This window comes from Camelina sativa, chromosome 1 (genome assembly GCF_030686135.1).
Source record: "Camelina sativa cultivar CO46 ecotype springtype chromosome 1, ASM3068613v1".
NCBI lineage: Eukaryota > Viridiplantae > Streptophyta > Magnoliopsida > Brassicales > Brassicaceae > Camelina > Camelina sativa.
Window position 1 is genome coordinate 16,005,236 of NC_141880.1, and position 11,546 is coordinate 16,016,781.

The 11,546-nt window shown below is 34.3% G+C and overlaps 1 long non-coding RNA gene and 1 pseudogene across 1 annotated transcript; one reads left to right on the top strand and one right to left on the bottom strand.

The window, feature by feature from the left end:
• The first annotated feature begins 2,876 nt into the window (after window positions 1–2,876).
• LOC109127653 (F-box protein At2g14710 pseudogene) lies at window positions 2,877–3,791 on the top strand (annotated as a pseudogene).
• A 1,629-nt stretch (window positions 3,792–5,420) lies between these two features.
• Window positions 5,421–5,799, bottom strand: LOC104793079 (uncharacterized). Its single transcript, XR_002033017.2, has 2 exons — window positions 5,679–5,799; window positions 5,421–5,579 (listed from the first exon to the last, which is right to left on the bottom strand). It is a non-coding gene; the product is annotated as an uncharacterized LOC104793079 (long non-coding RNA).
• Window positions 5,800–11,546: the final 5,747 nt, after the last annotated feature.

The window sequence follows — 11,546 nt, forward strand, 5'->3', positions numbered from 1 at the left end:
TTGTGACCAAAAGAAGTGGTACTTTGATAGTGGTTGTTCTCGGCATATGACTGAAGCTCACACCAATCTATCTGATTTTGAAGATGTGTCTGCTGGTCGGGTTACTTTTGGCGATGGAGCAAAAGGGTTAATCAAAGGTAAAGGTGTTACTGGTGGAAACACACAACCCAGTCTCAAAGATGTGTTCTTGGTAAATGGATTAAAGGCAAATCTCATTAGTGTCAGCCAGTTGTGTGATGAAGGTTTGGATGTCACTTTTACCAAGAAAGACTGCAAAGCTGTTGATCAACAAGGCTCTGTGAAGTTGGAAGGCAAGATATCCGGTAACAACTGTTACATGTGGAAATCAACAGAACAATGTTTTCTTGCATCAACCACAATGGGTACTGAGTTGTGGCGCCAGAAGTTGGGGCATCTAAACATTCGCACTATGCAAAAGCTTGCACATCAAGAGATCGTTCGCAGGATGCCTAAGCTACAGTCCGACCAGCGCTTTGTATGTGGACCGTGTAACAAAGGGAAACAGGTCAAAGTGTCACACAAGGCTGTTTCTGACATTCGCACCAGTCGTGTTTTGGACCTGGTTCACATGGATCTGATGGGTCCCATTCATGTCAATAGCTTGACTGGTAAACGCTTCATCTTTGTTATGGTTGGTGACTACTCTCGTTATACTTGGGTTCGTTTTCTTCGAGAGAAGTCCGATACACTTGAGTGTTTTCGGATTCTGGCATTACAAATCAAAGGTGAGAAGTGAGCTATCCTAGGAATACGAAGTGATCATGGTGGTGAGTTTCAGAATGAGTAGTTTGATGGATTCTGCACAGCTCAGGGTATTTCTCATCAGTTCTCTGCACCCAGAACACCCGAACAGAATGGTGTTGTTGAGCGCAAGAACAGAACTCTACAGGAGATGGCTCGTGCAATGCTACATGGGAATCAAGTTGCTCAACACTTCTGGGATGAGGCTGTCAACACCGCCTGCTACATCATCAATCGAGTGTATGTTCGGCCTGGGACTTCCAAAAAACCCTACGAATTGTGGAAGGGTCGAACTCCCTCTGTTAGTTACTTCCATGTCTTTGGATGGGTCTGTTACATCTTAAATGACAAAGATCAGTTGGGAAAGTTTGATCCAAAGAGTGATGAAGGGCTGTTCATGGGGTATTCTGGGAATAGTTTGGCGTTTTGGGTCTACAACAAGCGCCTGCGTTGTGTACAAGAGACTGTCATTGTGGTTTTTGATGATAATTCTTTTCAGCGTGTGGCATTCATCCCTATGTCCCATCCCTATGATCCAGTCACTGTCTCTCCTGATGCCTCTTCTAATGACACCGAAGTTGTTTCCTCTGCTGATTCTGCGGCTGTTTCCTCAGAGGTCTGTCCTCTTCCGGTTATATCTCAGGTTCATCGGAATCACTCCACTAATGATGTTATTGGTGAGATTCAGGGGGGAAGAGTGACCATGGGTAAGCAAATCGACTTTCTTCATTTAGCCGGGAAGAAACAGCGATCGATCATTCAGCAGGTGCCACAAGACTCTGAAGTAGTACAGTTTGCCTGCTTTGTTTCATCAATAGAGCCGAAGAACCACAGAGAAGCCCTGGCTGATGAATTCTGGATAGCGGCTATGCAGGAGAACTTGAACAATTTGCACGCAGTGATGTGCTAAAATTTTAGTTAGATTATAGAATAACGTTGAATATTAGATATTAATATTCAATTATGTAGATTCAACATAAAGTGAAAAATTTGTTTCAACGAACTTGTTGGTTACTGGTGAAGAGACAAATATAAAGAGAGTTCAGAATACATGACTATTTAAATAGACACACGTCAATGATGTAAGACACCTATTAGAACGAAAGTTGTGATGACAAAATATAAATAAAATATAGTAAAAAAACACAACTCTATAATGAACAGATACAACCGTTTGATTTTTTATTAAAAAAACAAAAAAAAACAAAAAAATTTACGAGAAGGTACTACAAAAAATCGAAACTGTTTGCAATTGATTATACCTAATAATCCATATAAACTGCTTTCAAATAGAAGGCATCTTTATTATCATATTGAAAATGTCAAATTCAAAAGCTCACTATATAATCTATCTAACTGTTGAAAAAAAACATAGGTATTTTTATTAAATTTTTATATTTAAAATTAACTAAAAGATTAATTATTCCAAAAATCTTTTGTTAAATCAAGAATTAGAGGAATTTCTTTACTTTTAAAAGAATGAATGCTAGAGAATAATAATTTAGAAAGCTGTAAAAACTGTTGAGAATGAAAATTTATATATAGATTTCAAAAGATACGAATGTTCCAATAAACACAACTCTACAGTGAACCATTGTAACTTTTCATAACTAACCGTTTTAATAAACCATCACGACTTTTCGGAAAATATCCAACAGGTACGATTGAAAAAACACAACTGTTGATCGCATTTATTCGGATTGTTATTATATATAGATTATTTGATACTCCCTAAAAAATGACTGATGGACGTGCTCTTAGAATCTGCTTTTTAATAAATTAAATGTAGCATGCTGATTATGTGCCAAGCTTAGGAGAGCTCCTTTAAACTATAGCGTATTATTAATTTTAGTTATTATTTTTTAATATACTCTCTTTTAATATATAAGATAGAAACTAAAATTTCAAAAACCCTAAGTTGTGGATCAAACGGGGTGGCGGGTTACAATTGGCATTAGTCTGATGTACGATGAGTTATATAGAAAGAAGTGTTCAGCTTATGATCTAATATTTAACAAATTTTAATGTTGTTTTATTTAATATATAAGATAGAAAAAAAAACACAAAAAAGATATAGAAACTAAGCAAAAACCCTAATTAAGTTCGGTATAGAGATGGCGCATCTGGAGAAGCTTCCATGAGAGTTGATTGAAGAGATACACTCTCGTGTCCCGCCTAAATCTCTTGTTCGCTTCAGAACCATATCGAAACAATGGAACGCTCTTTTAGAGGACAAGACGTTCATGAACAACCACAAGATGACGTTTAGGTTCATCCTAGCAACCAAACACAAGATTTATTCGGTAAGCATCGATCCCGTGATAGTGGTACGTGAGTTACCCTTAGATACTCCCGATTTAGAATCTTTGGAACTTAAAAAATTGGTTGATTGTAATGAGCTGTTCTTGCTATGTGGCAAGAAGAAAGGAGCTGTTGCATGGAACCCATGGTTGGGCAGAGTAGATGGATCAAGCCGAGTTTAATTGAAGGTTCTTGTATGATATTCGATGGCATAGTATACGACAATAGGAAATACAAGATGGACAATCTATGACTTTTCCTCCGATATGTGGACAGTATTCAAGTCAGAACCTGGTAACAGTAGTAGCCCAAATTACGCTGTTCATGTTGAAAGTGCTGTATCCTTGAATGGAACTTTGTATTGGGTCTCTTTTCGTGAAAAGACCGATCCCTTATGCTACCACATTTTTAAATTCGACCTTTCTAGCGAATTTACAATTTTATGTAATTTACCTTGTGGGAGAAACCATGTTGGGGATGTTCTTGTCCTTAGGGTCTTTAGGGAAGATAGGTTTTCGTTGCTAAAGAAATGTATTGTCACAAAGAAGATTGAGATATGGGTGACCGAGAACAAGATTAACTATGAGAATGGTGATGATATTGTTTGGATGAATTTCATGACTATTTCAAGTCCTAACTTGCCGTATTTAGTAGAGACTGTACGTTATTCTCAGCCAAGTTACTTCATCGAAGATAAAAGGCTGGTAAATATATATATAAGAAAGTAATCAAGTCTTATTTGGGAAGACTGGTTTTGAAAACCTCCGATTTTACTTGCTTCGATGTAGCGTGGAGCCTTAATCTGCTTAGGAATCACATTGTCATTGAATCTAACTTGTAAAAGACGGTCTTCGTTTCTATTTTTCCTTACGTGCTAAAATTTAGCTACGCCTTGGTATGTATGTATTGATTTTATAAAAATTACTAGAGTCGGACCCGCAAGTACGTGCGGGTATGTTTTCATAAATGATATTTTCTTGTGTATAACTCATATAGTTATATTGTTGTTAATAAGTTTGGTTTGTTTTTGTGATTTTGTAAAAGACTTGTATAGGATATAAACATATTTTTAACTATCATTTTGGAGAGGTAATGTTTTGTAGTTTGTATTAATGATGCATATCGTATACCATATCCAAAAACAGAAATTTAGATGACAAATATGATAGAGAAATACTTAAGTTTAGCTTCCAAAATAGTTGTGTAAACATAAAATACTAACATAAGAACCTGTAATAGATATTCAAAATTGTTACATACATATATTAAAATAGTAGAACGACTTTTATTTAATTTGACAAATATTAGGAATACTTTCTACACATAATCTATTATGTTACGTACATATATTAAAACAGTAGAACGACTTTTATTTAATTTGAAAAATATTAGGAATACCTTCTACACATAATCCATTATGTTTCCTCGTCAGACTCTATTTCCAATTCTATCCCCTGTAATAATAATCATATGCAAGCACCTTACATTCTATACAAATAAGAGGTTAGTATTAAAAATACTATTAACTTTTCATTTACAAACTAATCACATATTCACATATGTTTGACTTAATACTAAAGATCCGTGACAAAACTATTTAATCAAACAAACTTAGACAAAATACTTTTCAAAAAATGATAACTCCTACATGTTTTGGGGCACTTTCATAATTCATTGTTTGATTCTTGGGATTTTTCTGATTAAATCAGTGAAGACCTGGTTTAGAAAAATTTCAGAAAACATTTTAAAATGATTAGTGTATCGTCAATTAGGCTAAACGCAAGGTTGCTACTATATCACAATCTTCTTCATTCATATCCATATAATCACTTTGAGCATTAAGCCTTGCTATCAAATGTTCAGTTTCTAAGTCCATTCTTCAAAATTAATAAAAAAGGAGACATATGTGAAATGTTATAAAAATGAGTCTCAGATGCTGATATATATGCAAAGCAACTCAAACATTCTGTATCTACTCACCAAACAAACAAACTGGAAAACAAAAGACTCGATGATGAACTCTTAAAAAACAGAGAGAGATTGATTACCAGAGCAAGAGTGCTGGTACCAAAGTAAAATCTAATGTTTCCCGTAGTAACATGCTCAGCTGCAAACACCTGAATTACATGTTTATGATGTTAAGCAATGCAAATTTCAGAAACAATGATATATGAGAAAGATGATTATACAACTCAAATCTTTACTAAGAACCGGATCAATCAATCAAATGTTCAATGCATGGAACATGAATAAGCCTATGAAGATAAACACAGTAAAACTACGAATTCAAAAGTTCAAAACGGATAGAGAGTAATTTGGAATTAAGCATGAATATCTCATAACCGATTCAGAGTAGGTAGAAAACCAAATCCTTATACTGATATTATCTTTTAACATCACCGAAACAAAAAGAAAACAAACCCAATCAAAGAGAAGATAACAAAAAGAAGCAAGCAAAGCAAGAGATGAGATACTTGATACGTGTCTCTCTACTTGATCTTCTTCTTAGGCCTCAACTACAAAAAGACATCAACAACAAAAATTTGTTCAGATAAACATATCACAGGGTAAACAAAACAACGATACCAAAAGATAAGAAAGCAACAAAATCAAACCTGGTTGCTGTGACCACACTTCTTCTTCCTGCAGTTCACTGCCCTTGGGTGAAGACGAGCGTAACACCTGATTACATAACAACAACATTAGAATCATCTCTGACTTGCAACTATCGAGACCACAAAGAACCACAAACTAATCAAATAAAAACGAAATTGGTGATTTACTATTGGACGGACTAATCTACTAGATCAAACAAGCTTGTGCCACAATAAAGAATCAGAAAGTTCAACACAATATCAAGCTATAAACAACATTTATATCCTCTACACGCATTGTCAAATGGCTTGAGAAGCTAAGTTAATTCCCATAAACACAACAACTCAAATCTTTACTAAGAACCAGATCAATCAATCAAATGTTAAGTACAAATGTTCAATTTCATATGTAGGATACTTCTCTGACAAAACCCACAAAGCCAAATGAATCATACAACAACACAGAACAAGACCACACCAAAACCCACAAAGCAAATCGAATTGAGGGATTAGAGATTAGAGAGAGACCTCTGAATCTGTGGAATCTGTGACGGAGGTGGTGACGGAGGTGATGACGGAGGTGATGACGAAATATTCGCCAGAGGTGATGATGGAGGTGGCGTTAAAATTCTCCTTTTTACTTCTCCAGCCACCACCAGCGAGATTTGGAAAAGATTTGTTTTGAAAACCCTAATCATAAAACGACAGCATTTTGGTAAAACAAAGTCATAATTTTTTTAACGGACTACCCGTTTAATTTTGATTAAGCCCGTTACACCCGCGGGTTTAAACGGGTCCACCCATTAAAGCCTTGTTTAATCTTATAGTGTAAATAAATAGGTAACGAGCTTAAATTTTTATACTAGACCCGTTTAGGCCCGCGGGCATATAGCCCATATTAACATCACTAGTTGCTAGCTATAAAAACATAGTAAGAAAAAGAAAAAAATGCTTAACCAAACCTTGTGAACCTTATAGCTATAATGTCCACCATAGATAATTGATTGAAAACTTCTTCCAACTATGATAGATGAAATGAATTTTATCTATCAATTCATCTATAATGTAGTTTTCTTTTAAAACTTAGTTTTCTTACATAAGGAATGATGTATTTTCTGTATACATTCTAATACGTATAAAACCACTAAGTAATAAAAAAGTGAATGGAATAATCAATTATTTTGACTTTTGAACCACTCTTTGAAGACAACATCTATTGTCTTGTTATTCCACCACCCTTTATGTTCTTAACCTATGTTTAGAAAGTTTAGATAACCATTAGAATATTTTGTGAAAATTAACATCTATTATACTCTCTAAATAATATAATGTTTAAACTTCTGACCTTGTAATAGCTGGAGCCTGGAGGCAACTCCTTACGATTCTCCAATGATGTAAACTTTAAGCCCTACATATATAAACACATCGTCGTTGTTAGTCAAAGAACAAACAATTATATACAAAAAGGAGAAATTAAACTGAAAAAAAGATTTAACAAAGAAACAAAATAAATAACATCATGTTTTACTTCTTTGATTTGATATTTTGTAGTAAATCAAAGTTCTCTTTCGTTTGAGAGTAAGTTTCTGTTTTGAAGTAAAAGAGATTTGAGAGTTTTTCAATGGAAGACGATTACTGCAATAATTATACAAAAAAAGAAAGAGTTGGCCGATTCAAAGATATTTTTTTAGGTTTGATAAGAATAATATACAATCTTTCTTTTGCTTAACATTTGGTTTCATTATTGGAATATTCTCCTAAGATTATGAGTATTATCTAAATTATATTATTAATATAAATATGAAAGTGTGTTTTTAAAAAATATATGTTCTCTAATAATTTGGTAATATTATGTTGTTATTAGGTTGCAAATTATACTGATTTGGAAACAATACATGAATTTTGCATCTCTTAAATATTGCAATTTGACAAATTATTGATGATATGAAGAATATGTTTAATATTTTGAGCTTGTAGTTATAGTAGATATTCAATATATGGGATTTTGAATTTATTATAATTTCCTTATGTTGTGTTTTTTTTATATAACTGCATTATTTTTGGCTAAAAAATATGTTGAACCTGTTTGGATTATTTCCTCATTCGAATACAAAGGATCCGTGTATTCAAGATTTGAAGACTAATGATTCTAAATTAATTATTTAGATATTAATTAAGGTAGTTTGCAATTTTTAGGGATGCTGATTTTATTCTATTTTTTCCTAATCTTTCTGTTTTTTATGGTAGGTTTTGATTTCACCCGATTTTTAGGTGTTATACCATTTAATTTTTGTTCGGCTAATTCAACTAATATCAATGTGTTTGGCTATCTATATCAATCTGTTTGGCTCCTTATTTATAATTATTCCTATTTAATTTTCAATGGCATTTTATTGTAATAATCTCTAATTCTATGTTTTTTTTATTAAAAATGCTTCCCTTTTAAAAGTATAGATTTTAAATTTAATATTGATTTAAATATGATATTAACAAAAAAAAAATGATATTACACAAAAAAAGAGATGCCGATGCCTACTCGATATTCTATATCCTAAATATAATGATACGTATTAGTGAAGATGACTTCCCTTTCTTTTTTTTTTCTTTTTTTTTCGCACCTAACATTAATTAAAATAAAACTCCTAGATTGGTTGCCCAAACTGAAAATAAAAGTTTACAAAAAATCGTTTCAGACACTAACTTTCTCGAAGAACGAGCTAAACAATCAGCCTTCACATTATACATCCTTGGGATCTTGGAAAGAGTAAAAGGAGGCAAAGAGGCACTAAGCACCTGGAACTCATCAAGAAGCGTTGAGAAAACTGGCCACTCTTCCAGATCTTGCACCATCACTAGTAACTCTGCGGAATCTGTCTCGAACCTCCGACAATCTATTCCTCTAGACAGGATACACTCCATCGCCCATAATAATGCTTCTAGCTCTGAATGAAGTGGGGATGCACTGCGACGTTCACATCTGGCACCCATAACTAAAGTCTGATTTTCACCATCTCCACACCACCATCCTAAACCTGAATTTGGTTCTGTAGATTTCCACGAGCCATCAACTTGACAATGAATTATCATCTCCGGAGTATGCAAGGATTACGTCGAAACGGAACCAACACTTGCAGCTATTTGGGTTTCCGCCCACCACAATTTTTCACGTAAAGCCTAATTAATGATATCTATTGGCTCTCACTGTAACCCTTGGAAAACTTTTTTATTTCTATCCTTCCATAAGAACCAGAGGAACCACGATATCGAACTGTGAGTGGTTCCAAAAGCCATAGGGCCTGCCCCTTTACCATATATAAAATCTAAGTTTGAATAGATCGATCCAAAAGGGAACTTATCCTTGTCTAATCCATTAAAAACCCTCTCCCACCTGTCGGGAATGAGGACACTCAAAAAAAATATGATTAATAGACTCTTCCTCTATTTCACATCTCTTTCATACCGTGTTACAATTAACTCCCCGAGAGGCTAATCGCGTCATCACCGGAAGAGAGCCAGATGCGATCTGCCAGAAGAAATGTTTGATTTTAGGTGTTACCGGAATATCCCAAGCCTGAGCCTTCAGTACATTGTAGTTGGGACCAAATTCAATATCAGCCTTCATGGATTGAGCTACCTTATATCCCGATTTAACCGTGTACCGACCAGATTGTGTATAATGCCACACCAATCGATTTGGCTTAAAAGATTTGCTAATAGGCAAACTCTGAATAGTTTGAATATCTGCCGGATCCATGAATTCCTGGAGAATAGGTAAGTGCCACTCCTTAGTCCGTGGATTAATCAAATGATTTACCATTAAACTTGGAAGCAAATGTCGTCCCCTACCGTTTGCAGGGCGAGGATGTTGATCAGGGATCCAAGGATCACGCCAAACCGAAATATTAAACCCTGACCCAATCATCCACCGTGCGCCTTGTTCAACTAAACCCTTAGTTGAATAAATGCTTCTCTACCCAAACGAGGGCGAATACGGTTTTTTTGCCATCAACGGATGCTTATTTCTGAAATATCGACCTCTAAACACCTGAGCAAACAGAGAATTTGGAAACTGTATTAAACGCCAATACTGTTTAGTTAATAAAGCGTCATTAAACGTCTCCAAATCCCGAAAACCCAAACCACCCTCAGATTTATCCCTACACATCTTATCCCAAGCCACCCAATGAAGCCCCCAGTCTTTTCCATCCGAGCTCCACCAAAAATTTAGAATTGCACTCGTCAAATTGGTTGTTAACCCTTGAGGAAATTTGAAGCAGGACATAACATGCGTAGGAAGGGCCAAAGCCACCGACTTTAGTAAAACTTCCTTCCCTCCCTTAGATAAAAATTTTGCTGTCCAACCATTCACCCGGTCCTTCAGCCTATCTTGGACGTAACCGAAGACTTGAGTGTGTGAACCTCCGAGATTTTCAGGAATACCCAAATAGGAACTCATGCCCCCTTCTGTGGATATTCCAATAACAGATTTTACCTTGTCCTTGACCTCTGAAGTCACCTTTTTTTCCAAACATAATAGAGGACTTATCCAAATTTACCTCTTGACCGAATGCTTTACCATTATTGCCTATGATATTCATGACTGTTGAACATTGTTCTTCATCCGCTTTACAAAAAAAACAGACTATCATCAGCAAAAAGCAGATGAGAGATAGGGGAAGAATCACGGGCAATCTTAATACCCGATATTTTTTCCTCCCTTTCTGCCTTTTTGATATTAGCTATCAACACCTTAGTACAAAGAATAAACAAGTACGAGGATAAAGGATCCCCCTGTCGCAAACCCCGGTTTGGCGAAATGGAGCCACGGGGTTGACCATTAAGCAAAACTTGATAGGAAACCGAACTGACACACCACATTATCCAAGAAATCCATTTAGAGTCAAAGCCTAACCTAATTAAGACCGCCTTCAAAAAATCCCATTCAACACGGCCATAGGCCTTGCTCATATCCGTTTTGAAAGCCATGAAATCCGAACTGCACATCCTATTGGTCTGTAAACCATGGAACATTTCTTGGACCACCAGAATATTATATGTGATTAACCGACCAGAAACAAAAGCCGATTATGTTTCTGATATAATAGAGGGCAGAATCTTCTTTAACCGGAAGCAAAGAGTTTTTGAAATGATCTTATAACTCATATTGCACAAACTAATAGGCCTCAAATCTAAAACCATTTTTTGAACTCTCACCAGTACGTAGTTCCCTTTCTTTTCTTTTTTTTCAAAATTGATGATGAGATCTGCCTTTTTTTTCAACTTGCTTCACTCTAACATTATAAGGAATATATAATTATCTTACACACAAAACCAATATATAAAGAATCAACACAAACATGATCGTACAACAAATAATGAAATCTAATTCTACAAACAAACAAACAAATATTTATAAAATTTTTATTTTTTAGAGATAAATATTAATAACACTTAAATTTTTATAGAGTTTAAATATTTATAATCTTTTAAACTTTCTATGGAGTTTAAGTATTTAAAATACTTTAAAACATTCTATAAAGTTTAAATATTTATAATTTTAAATCTCTTAAAGGTTTCAATCTTTATAATATTTTAAAGTTTATAAAATATAAAAATTATGATATTGTAAATTAAAATTTTAAATATTTATAATATTTTAAACTTTTTAAAAGTTTATATATCATAACATTTTGACATTTTTAAAAAGTTTCAGTTTTGCTCCAATAGAGAAAGGGATTAACCAAATAAAACTTTTGAATTTGGATGTCTGATAAAACAAGTTTTCAACTTATTCATAGTTGGAAGCATATTATTCTATTTATAATAATTTTGAACTATTTTCTAAAATTTTCTAGTCTATGTGGGAAGTTATACATACAATTCTATTTG